Genomic DNA, 11,838 nt, shown 5'->3' on the forward strand with positions numbered 1-11,838 from the left:
CAGCAGAAAAGGAAACTAAAGATTATGACGCTGACCCAGTCCTCCTCTTGAAAGTTCCGAAAGGCATTTCAGATAAAAATGAACAACAGAAAAGATTACGGTTAAGTCCCATACCAAGTTACTGGAGAAATGAGAAAGCTAAGCAGTGCCCCTACGGATAATGAAGGCGTTCCAGAGACACACACCACAGAACCACAGCCAGAAACAAACAAAAGAATGTATCCTAAAATTTTTGCATGAGTCAACAAAAAAAAAAGTAAGAAAAGATACAAAAGAATAACAAATCAACATGAGAAGACCTCAGAAAAGATGTGCTGGAACTGAGGAAAGAATTAGGAAGAAAAGAAAAAAACGCATTTCAGAACGACAACTGCAGTAGAAGGAGTACAACACAACGAAACACTATGAGATAATGCCTAAGAGAATCAGAAGTTAGAATGGAGGGAAATCTTTAAACAATAAAAAAATGGGAGAGAGAAATAGGATTCAAGAGAAAGTGACTACGTAGAGAGCAGGCAAAGATCTAACGTGTATAACACCAGTCACGAAGAAGGAGTCCAAGCGTTTAGTCGAACGCTGAACACTGTAATTAAAAAAAAGAAAACTTTCCTGAAATATATAAAAACTTGAAACAGCACTGGGTATCTGGAAAAACTGATCCAGAATAGCCAACAGAGAGACATATTCTACAGCATATTCTACGGCTGCCTTTGGGAATTCAGGCAAAAAAAGATGAAGTCACTTCTAGGAAAATCAGGTTGTCGTCAGACTCTCCGACATGAGCCCTTCCTGCCAGAAGCCCCAGGGGCACATCTAGACACCAAGGGTAGGAGCAGAGTGGGGCAGGTCCAGCCAAACTGACTTTCAAGTACAAAGGTCGTAAACAGTTATCAACAGGCAAGAACTCCGGCACGTTATTCCCACATGCCCTCTGAGGACCCACCAGAAAACAGGTCTCAAACAATCAAGACAACCAGAGAAACATAATCCTAAGGTCTGACTGTGAGTACTAAATGGGTAGAACACATCGGAACTTACACAGTTAAGACCAGTGATGGACACACCAGATAGAGTATATTTGCGGGAAAGTGGGAAGAACATGGAAAAAATAGAATAACCTTACTGACTGCCTTGTAGTTAAAGTCTGAGAGTAAAAGGATATTAATTCAAATCAGATGCTGTGCGCAGAGGACTGTAGCGAGTTTCAATATCGCTCATAGTAGGAAACCAACAGACAAATAAAAGAGAGGACCAATATTGCGTACAGATATTACTGTAAAAGTAACAGTTGCAACAAAAATAGGAACCTTTCCTAAGTACCAAAAAGATAAAGTCCAGTGAGAGAGAGAGAAAATAAAAACCACACTGAAAGACAAATTGTTTAAAAGTCTTGCACGGGTAGGTGTAAATGTAACATAAAACACCATGCAGAACTGAGGCTAAACATATTGATCGATCGGTCTTAACTCACCTATTAATAGAAAACAGATTTTCAGGTTGGCTAAGAAAGGAAGCTCCAAAGCTGGAGTGACCGCCAGAGCCCGCCATCCAGGGAAAGTGTGAGGTGGAGGGAGCGGCTGTGCCGTAGGGGGGGATGCACGCGGTAGGTGTCAGCTCGTGTTCCAATGTTCGAAGCTCGGGGGAGAGAGCTCCGATGACCTATTGCCCCACCACCACCCCATGGCTGGCTCAGACGATCAGTTCACTGTGTAAACGATTTCGTGGTCAGGAGCCCAGGCGGGCCTGCCGCGTGAGTCCTTTTCCACGCGGCGTTGACGGAGGTCCCTCACTGGCATTCAGCTGGAGGGCAGGCTGGCCTGGAGGCTGGGCTCGCGGGGACTCTGGACTGGTGTGTCTACACCTGGCTCTCCAGCACAGGGTCTCCGTGGAGCGCGGCTCTGCGGCGTGTACACCCGGCTCTGCGGGCCCCCAGCGCCTGTCAGCCACACCCTGCCGGTGGCTGGAGCAGGCCCAAGTTCCCCAGAGTCAAGGGGAGGGGACAGAGACCACACTTCTCAATGAGACGTGCGTCCAAGAATTGGTAGCTGTGTTTCACAACTACAATGGCCACCAAGGATAAACCATTTTTTTTAATGGTTACATACAGGGGAGAGACCCTCAATAAGGGTGATTATCACAATCAGCTGAAACACATAAAATATCTTTAAATCCATGTGTTCCTAATTGTTTTTTTAATCCCTACCTGATCACCACTGGAAGACCAACTTAATCAGAAAACTGTTACAGGGACAAGGCAAGCATATATCCTGCCTTTCCTCTATAAAACTGCACCACCAGGTAGCCAAACACTGGGGAGGGCAACTTTCTCTCCGAGAAACATTTCAGCTAACAAATGAGGCAGGAATGGTAGAATTAGGATGTCACCAGTTTGCAACCACTAATAAAGTAGTGAATCCAGGCGCTGAGAATCAGCTGCTAACACAGCAGAGACGGTAGGACGCCACGCCTCCCACTGGGGGAATACAGCTTCCCCAACAAGTAAGTTGCAAGGAAGAAAACAGGGGCTGAGCCTTTAGATGAAAGATACTTGGAAGCTACATCAGGCAGTGTGATGCGGGGACCTTATTCAGATCCTGATTCAAACCATATTTTGTTCATTTTGACATTTAGGAGACAATTGTAAACTTAGACTGGATATTTGCTGATATTAAGGAATGGTTGTTACGTATGAAGTTCTAAACAATGATATTGTCTTTTAAGTCATAACCTTTCAGAAATACACTCTGAAATATTTGTGGATGAAACTACACAATGTCTGGGATGAACAGGACGACTGTCCCAACAATTTGGGAGGGAAAAAGTGGCGAGGGCAGAGATGAGACCAGACTGGTGTGTGCTGATCACCGTTGAAACAGGCTGCTGGGTGCCTGAAGGCTCATTATTCAACCTAATGTTGTATACGTTTGACCCTTTCATAATAAAAGCTTTATGTATGTAAATTTTTGCACAATAAAAACTTATATATAGAAAAAAAGGCTGGAAGGATATAAATCAAAACACTAGCTGTACACCTTAAACTCACACAATGTTCTATGTCAATTGTATCTCAGTGAAAATGAATTCTAAAAAATGCTAGCCATAAATACTTCTGGCAGATGGGATTATAGATAAATTTTCTTTTTAAATTGCTCAATATCTTCTAAAATTTCTGCAATGAACACATAGCACTTTAAAAATCTGGTAAAGAAAGATTAAACCAAACTGGCTCCCTCTCCCCCGGGCTCTGCAGGCGGGTGGGCCCCTTGGCAAGACCCAGCCAGGAAGCCATTTGGCTGCCCAATCCGTGGCCTTACAGGCAAATGTGGTTCCCTCCGCCCCACTTCTCTTCTGGGAATCGTGCCCGGGGAAAGCATCTAAACCCGAAACGCCAGCCGACCTGCCTGCTCGAGGATGTCCACGTCGGCGCAGTTACTGGGGTGAAAGCTTGGCGTTGGGGGCCACATCCCGCGACAGGGGTCGTGTCGGTGAAGCACGGACATCATGGCGATGGACCGCTGGGCAGCCACCAAAACGGAAATTGGTGGACTTAACGCTGGGTGAACCGAGGATGCACGTCTGTACGTCTGTCAGGAGTCCAGTTTTGCAAACATACGTGGAAGATGAGCAGAGCCCTTATCAGCTTCATGGGACACGCCGTGAGTATGAAGCGTGTTAAGATGCCCTGACCCTGGCCCCTCATGGGGAATCGGCTTTCCCTGAGATCCTCCAGAAGCCCTCAAACCCAGCCTGCTCTGGCCTGTGTCTCTCACATCCCCAGGTCAGCTTTGTCTTTTGCAACTCTCCCCTCTGCCCGCGGACAAGCCCCGCCCAGGCTGCAGTGGGGCACACTTCCACCCAAGAGTGGACGCTGGTGGGTTCTACAGGGAGGGGCCCCTCCCACAGGCCACTCCTCCTGGCCCCTTCCTGTCTCTGCCTGCCCAGCCCCAGCTGCTCCGCACAAGCCCTAACCTCCCCTGCACCCACGGGCCCTCCCGAACACGAGCCCCTTTACTGCCACAGAAACCTAAGCATATTTCCTTAAACAGAGACCATTATCTCTGAAGGAAGAATTTTGTTCCAGCTTTAGAGTAATATTCTGTCCTCCTTATGTGTGCTGAGAATAAACAGACTTCCCCCATTTCTATCCCCCTCTTCCCAGGCCATAGAGCCCCTGAAGCTTAGGTGGGTGCTGGGCTGCCTGTATGGACTACAGTTCCCAGCCTCCCTTGCAGCGTGGTGACCATGTGACTGAAACAGGATGTGAGCCAATGATGCGTGTGCCTTTCAAGGGAAGGGATGTGTCACCTCTCCACCTCTCCCGCCGTCCTGCCGCCCAGTACGTGGGCTGGTGCCGGGGACTATCTCGGGTCATGTGGATGAAGGCATCAAACACCCAGGACGGAAGGAACCTAGGCCGTGCTCCATGAAACGGCCCTTTTGCTACAGACCACTGACCCTCAAACCGTTACAGGAGAGAGAGATGATCGTCTATCTGGTTTAAACCAACATTAGCTTGGTTTTGTTGGTGTTTTTAATAAGCCGCCAAACCTCGATCCTAACCAATAAACTCGGCTGATTAAAATGCCCCCAAGGCACCCAGTGGCAGCAGGCTGTCTAGTCAGATTCTCCCAGAAGCAGAACCTGAGGCAAGGATTCAGGTGCCAGAGCTTCAGGAAGGAAGTTCTCCCAGCAGAATCCAGTATGGAGCAAGGGGAACAGGAGAGAGCAGCAGAAGCCCACCAAGGGTGCATGTCTGTCCTGGCCATGGCCCGACCCCAGGGAGCTCTGCAGTGGCCATCACACCTCTGAGTTTGTGCCGCTCCAGGCAAGGGGCTGGGCTCTCCCGCTGCAGCAGGTGGCCTGGAGGTGCCCAGGGAGGCAGGTGTCAACTCCCAGGCATGCCAGCTGTTCAGGGCAATGCAGCTCCGGGGGCCTGAGGGCCACTCTCTGAAGCAGGTCTGAGACGTGAGTGGCCAGCTGCCAGGCCCAGAACAGTGGGGGGACCAGGTATGAGGTTCCCTTGCAGGCTCTGGCAAGGCGCCGACAGGGCTCCACACACAGAAGGAAGCCCCCCAGACCTTTTGCGATTCCCATCCTGTCAGCCTCTCCACCCTCCTTACACTGTGGCCCCAGACGAGGTGAGTAACGGCCCCACAGACATTTCCCTGGGACCCTTAGCCAAGAGTGCTGGCAGATGCCACGACACCGGGGATTTGGTTGCCCAGTAAGCCATGCTGGCGTTTGCCCTGAAAAGGCAACAAGTCCCAGCACAGAGAGAATCAGAGAGGTGCAGCGACTTGCCCATGGCCACACAGCTGAAGTGGAGGGACTGAGGTGGGTGGGCCAGGGGAGGGGCAGTGTAACAGAAAAGCCCTGAGAGAACCCGGGAGAAGTAGACCCCAGATTCTGTGCAGAGCCAGGAGAGCTGATGGGGAGGGGACAGCGCCGCGGAGGATCCCTGTAATGACTGCAGGTGTCACTTACCGAGCACATCTGAAAACCTGACCTCGGTTAGCGCCCGCGTCCCCACCCTCATTCGCACAGGTGCTCCCTCTCAGGTAGCAGACACTGAGGAGGATTTAGGTGCAAGGAAATCCTGGGAAATGCCCACAGGAAAGCGAGACAGGGCGTGTTTTCAACACAGTTCCCCTGAGCGCCTGGAGCTGCATCCAGCTGGGGCAGCTGGGGGCCGTGCGGGCCCAAGAAAGCTCGGGGGCAGGGGCGGCGGCGGCGGCGGCGGCGGCGGCGGCGGCGGCGGCGGCGGCGGCGGCGGCGGCGGCGGCGGCGGCGGCGGCGGCGGCGGCGGCACCGGCACCAAGGCGGGGTCTGCGAGGCGGAGGCGGGGCCGGGGCCTGTGGGCGAGGCCGGGCGTGGGCGGGGCCTGGCACCGGGGCGGGCCGGGGCGCGGCCGGGTGGCAGGGGCGGAGCCTGGGGCCGGGCCGGGGCGGGGCGGACACTGTGCACCAGCTGAGGCTCGTACTTTCTTCTAAACAGAGGCGAGGGGCTTCCTGTGGCCCCTCTGGCCCTGGGCACAAAATCCTTCCACTCCTTCCAGCACTTTCTCCCTCTAAGTTCTAGAAATAGCGGGAATTCCCTGGCGGTCCAGTGGTTAGGACTCCGCGCTTTTACTGCCAAGGGCCCTGGTTCCATCCCTCGCCTGGGAACTAAGATGCCACAAGCCCAGCGGCCAATAAATGAATAAATAAAGCATGCCAGTGTTTGAGACCTGTGTGCCTTCTTTATCTGAACAACTTCAAGAATTGAGTGACGTAGAGCTTTTCATTTGGACACTGGCATTTTATCTACTCACTTGATTAACCCACTCTGGGGGAGGAAGGTCACTGTCTTCAAACACCTGAGAGGGGAGAAGCAGCAAAGTGCCAGATCCCACCCGGATGGAGTCAGCCCTGGGGGACTGGACAGCCCCTCACTCCCCTGCCCTTCGGGCCAGGCTTGCTGGATTTGGATCCCAGGTCTTCCCCTTACCAGCTGTGTGATCTTGGACAGTTGCCTAGCTTCTCTGTGCTTTGGTTTCTCCATCTGTAAAATGGGAAAGGTAACAGAAGCCACCTCCTAGGGGTTCAATGCATAACTCCTGCAAAGAGCATGGGTTGGGGATGTGCCTGGCACAGAACGAGTGCTGGAAACATGCTGACCAACCTCTGGTTCAAGGCAGCAGATCCGGTGTGGGAAGCAGACTCGGACATGGACATGGCCACCTGTGTGACTGGGGCTGGATGGAGGGAAGCAGGGGGCTGGGGGGAACCCTGCAAAGGAGGTGACCAGTACCTGTGGAAGTGAGTTTTGAGGGATGAGTAGGAGTTCACCAGCAAAAAAAGGGGGGTGTAGGGGATATGTGTGTTGGGGTGGGGTGGCTCTCCAGCACCCAAACCCCTTCTTAGCTGGGAGGGATCCTTCTGTGTACAGCCCCCAGTGGGCAGGGTCCTATTTCCCACTGCAGAAGCTGAAAGGGCCAGACTTTGGTCTGGTCAGGAGGCCACTCCTGCCTGGGACTTTGAAGCTTAATATCTGGGGCAGTGGCGACAAGGGAGTCCTGACCATATTGGCCTTGATGCCCCCTTAGCCCCTGAAAATTCTCTTGTCCTCTCTGTAAGCCCTGAGACTGAGCCAAGAAATGCCCCCCTTTACTTATGGTGGACAGAGTTGCTTTGTGTTGCTCGCAGCAAAGAACTCTGTAGGGAAATCCTGGCAGAAAGACCAGATAAGCAAGAAATGGAAGGGAGCGATTGCATGAGTGATCCTGGCCCCCAGGCCCTGCTCCCGAGCCCTGCCCTCCTCCCCCAAGCTTCCCTTATTGAGACCATTGTGATCACACGGGGGCAGGCTGGATGGGGGTCGGCCTCTCCGATCCATGTCACAACCAACAACGCTGAACCCTGAGAAAAGTGGTGACTTGCTGAAGGTCGCCCATAGAGGGTTAGATGCTGGCCAAGCTCTGCCCTTGTTCCAGTCAGGGGCTCCAGCACCCCGAGATGGGCAGGTCCGTCCCCACCTGCCACAGCAGGCTGAAATCCTACAGTCCCAAGGACAGACCTTGAGACCAAGGTTTAAAAGGCAAGCCCATCTCGGCCACAGCCGTACATCCTAGGGGGACAAGGAGGAAGGAAGCTTTGTTTTAAAGGCAACTGTGAGGCGGAGAATGAATTTGGAGCCGTGGAATACAGTGACTGAAGCTCATGATTCACACTCTGGGCCTGGCCCAAGCGGTGGCCCAGGAACTGGAGGGACAGGTTCATTAACTGGGCACCTACTGTGTGCCAGGATCGTGATGGGCCTTGCGCGCTCCAGCATTTCGGGGAAGCCACCTGCTATCCTGTAAGGTCAGCATTAGTACCCTCAATGTGCAGAAGAGGACACTGAGTCTGAGAGACGCTATGATGTCTTCAAGGTCACACTGCCCGGGGTGACAGAGTCAAGCTCAGGGCTGTCTGACCCAAGAGCTGGGGATGGGAGGCGTGGAACAGGGCTTTGAAGGCAAAAAGACAGGAGGACATTTCAGAAAGGTGATCCTCTCGTTATTGTTGTTCGTCACGTAAATCCAGTTGCATCTCTCCCCTGCCTAAAACCCTACCACAACTTCCCTTACCCCCTGAAAATAAAGTCCAGAGTCTTTGCCACGGCTCTGCGTGATCTGCCCCACACCCCTGATTCTCTTCGGTGGCACCACGTCCCCTCCCACCCCAGGGCCTTTACACAGGCTGTTCCTGATCTGCTCTCTCCACCCCTCACCTACGTGATTCCCAGTCCTCCTGCCGCTGCCCTACCCGCTCACTGGGAGTCTTCTGAGGCTGTGGGCCGCCCCCCAAGACAAGCACCCAGTAAGGGCTCCCCCCACCTCGTGTGTCTCCTTTTCACCCCACTGAGCACAGATTATAATCCTCTGAGCCGTGCATTTTCAAGGGAGGCAAAATTTGGTTCTTGGGGGACTGAAAAAATAGATGTTACTATTATTTGTGGCCCCACATGACAAAATCTTATTCATTAGTATTGTATCTCTCATTAGGGAGAAATTAAATAATTTACTTAATTAAATTGAGTTACTTAATTGTAGTCAAGTTTAATTAAATGATTTAATTTAATAAGTCAATGTTTCTCCTTAGGGAATGATAATGGGAAAAAAAAGTGGGAAACGTTGCTGTAAGCATTTATGAGTTTGCTTATGTTCTGTCTGATGCCCTCTGAGCTCAAGGAGGGTAGGCCAGGTCTGTCTAGGTCCTGCTATAGCTCCAGTTCTAGAACGCTGCTGGCACACAGTAGGTGCTCGGGTAACACCTTCCATGTGCCAAGCCCTGCAGAGGATAATCCAGACAAGGCTCTGCCGTAGAAAGGTGGCGCTGGGCCTCCCCTCCCCGGATTCCGTGGGCAACAGGGAGCCATGGAGGGTTCGGGAGCCAGGAAAGGAGAACTTCTTGGGCTGGTGCATCCCCAACCAGAGCTGGCAGCTGCTGCTGCCTCCCAAGCCTCTCCCCACCCAAGTCCCGCCACCAGGCCAGCCCAGGACAGAAATAGAGCAGCCCACGTCTTCTGCAAGGCTGGAGCGGGTGGATGCAGCTAAACCCAGCTCGGCAGGTGGCTCACTCAGGGTGGGAGTTGGGGGTAGGGCAGGACGCCTGGGTTACTGGCTCACTGTCTGGTGGGGCTCAGGCAAGCCTGGACCCTCACAGAGGCTTTGTGGCCTCCAGGAGAGCCTGACTGCCCTGGGCCTGAGGATGAACGAGCTACACTAAAAATAGCACAGCTGATGTATATATAGACCCTCCCACCTGGTTTCCAAAAGGATTCAAAACGGCTTTCACAAGAGGCAAAGAAATGAACATTTAGAGCGTGCCAGAGTTTACACATGAGGCTCCCACGTCACAAGCCTCGGGGAGTAGAACCAGGACAAGGAGAATCTCAGATCCCTCCAAGAAGCACGTCTGAATGAGAATGAGCTCCCCATCAGAGGAGGTGTGCAAGCAGAGGCCTCAGCCCCTGGCGGGGGTGTGAGTGGGGAGGGATCCCTGCACCGGATAGAGGCTTGGCCAGATGCTAAGTCCCTGCTGGGAGAGAAGATGGCACCAGCCCCGCTTTCTCAGCCACTGCCCCTGCCCACAAAGCAGTCAGGGATGCAGCCGGAGGTAGGGCTGGTGGTAGGAGCCAGGTGCTGGCCCCTTCCCCTTTTCCTGAGCCAGAGTAATCCCGACGGACTTGAAAACTGGAGCAAGGGTGGGGGGATGGGTGGGTAAAGCTTACCGCTCCCAGGACTGCTGTGCTGACATCCGCAGTGACGCAGGCAGCCCTGCCTCATACCCCGACGTGGTCCCAGCTTTGGTGCTGCTTGCCGTGTGGTCTCGAGCTCATCGCTTCCCTTCTCTGACGCACAGCGTCCCCGTTCAGTACAACCAGGGGGTTGCCTTGGTCCTAGAGAGCCCTCCTGGGACCCACAGCCCCAAATAAATAGAACTGCAGTGCCCACCCCCAGCCCAAGCCTTCGCACAGATCTGGCAGGGCCCTGCTCCCTGGGCCCCATTGCATTGGTTCTGGGATCGTTCTTGGGGCCAGAGGGCACCTGCCCTACACTTGCCCTGTTTCCTCTGTCATTGCCTGACCCTCGTCCATGCCAGGCTCTGAGCAAGACAGACCATCTCAGCCCTAGAAGAGCTCCCAGTCTAGTGAGGGAGCTGCCCAGCAGACAAGAGTGTGAATAAATAGGTTGAGGAAAATACAGCAGGGCAAAGGGACACAGAGAGACAGGTGGTCAGGGAGGCCTCACTGAGGAGACGGCATCTCTGAGGAGGTGAGCAGAGGTGTCCCGAGCCAGCCAGGAGGATGTCTTGGGGGAGAGCGTTCTGGGCAGTAGAGGACAGCTAGTGCAAAGGACCTGAGGCAGGTGAGCACGGCACGGCTGCAGCGCAGGGAGCAAGGGAGAGTGTGGGCGGGGGAGGGGGGTGGGGTGGGAGGGCTGGCTGGTGGGGGCCATGGGGAGGCTTGGACAGAGGGAGGCGGGAGCCACAGCAGGGCTCTGAGGAGAGGGGAGGCCGAGCTGGTGTCTAACAAGCAAAGCTGCCTTTCCTGGCCTCCAGAAGGGAGTTCGCCAAATTCTCCCTCAGAGGCCACCTCCTGCTCCCAACCAGGCCCAGATGCTGTATTTTTAAAGCTGGCGGTTGAGGAGGCTCTCGTGGCTGTAACTGAAACAGAAAGTCCAGGAACCTCCACCATCTGTCTGTCAGTCCAGAGAGACTCATTCACCCCAGGTCTGGGATAGGCCCCTGCCTGCCCATCTGGTCCCTGTGCCCATGACCGCCACCCCACAGCCTAGGGACAGGGAAGGGGGCCCTGCCACTTGGAGCAATCACGGGCTGAATAAACTGTCAAGGGCCTGGGCACCGGCATGTGCTTTGTAAATGTCAGTGACCTGCACACTGGCTTCTCCCACTTGGATGCCTGGACACCCTGTGTAAAAGCTGAAGCGTCCCCTAAATAGTACCTGAACCTGTAAACAACCGTGTTTGCACTAATGCCAAGAGGAAATCTACAAACGCTAACGTTCTAATATGGCCAGGGCTTGGCAAGCTGGGAACCACTTGCTGAGCTATAAAGCGCCTCATAATCCTGCGGAGGCCCTGTGCACGATAAATTACTTTGTAAGCTGTGTTTTGTAAACAGCTCTGGGCTTTGTAAACCGCAAAGTCCTTTGGACACTGCAGATGACTTGCCAGCTGTAGAGCGCTGTGCGCCCAGGAGAACGTGAGTCAGGAGTCGCCCTCCCTCGGCCCCGGGCTCCCCTCCGGGCCTCCACGCTGAGGACGGACGCGCGCGGGCCGCCGCCTGGGCTCCGGTCCGGGGCGCAGAGCTGGGCGGCGAGGGTCCCCCCGACTCCTTCCCCGCAACCCAGACACCGCCCTCTCCAGGCCCAAGAGCGGGTGGGGCTGGGGGCGGGCGCTGCGGGGCCGCGGGGTCGAAGCCCGGGCTCTGCCGCCTCCTGGTGGCCGCGGAGGGAGGAGGGACCGGGGCCGCGGCCGGGACTTGGGTCGGCTGGTCCTGCGCGCGCGCGCGCGGACACGGGTGCGTGCGTGCGTGCGTTCGTGGGCGTGTGTGTGTGAGGCCGTGTGTGCACACGGAGCCACACTCGCACGCAGGGCGATCCGCCCACGCACACATCCACGCGCGCACCCTCAGGACTCACGCCCTCGTCCTTTCGTGTGTTCATTCACTAGTTTTTCATTGAACACAGGTTGAGCGCTCCCCGGGTGCGGGCACTGAGCACACGATGGTGGCGGGTCCGATCGGCCCAGATAAATCAGAGAGAGGTTAAGTACACCGATGGGACCAGGTGCC

The sequence above is a fragment of the Eubalaena glacialis genome, chromosome 19 (genome assembly GCF_028564815.1).
Source record: "Eubalaena glacialis isolate mEubGla1 chromosome 19, mEubGla1.1.hap2.+ XY, whole genome shotgun sequence".
NCBI lineage: Eukaryota > Metazoa > Chordata > Mammalia > Artiodactyla > Balaenidae > Eubalaena > Eubalaena glacialis.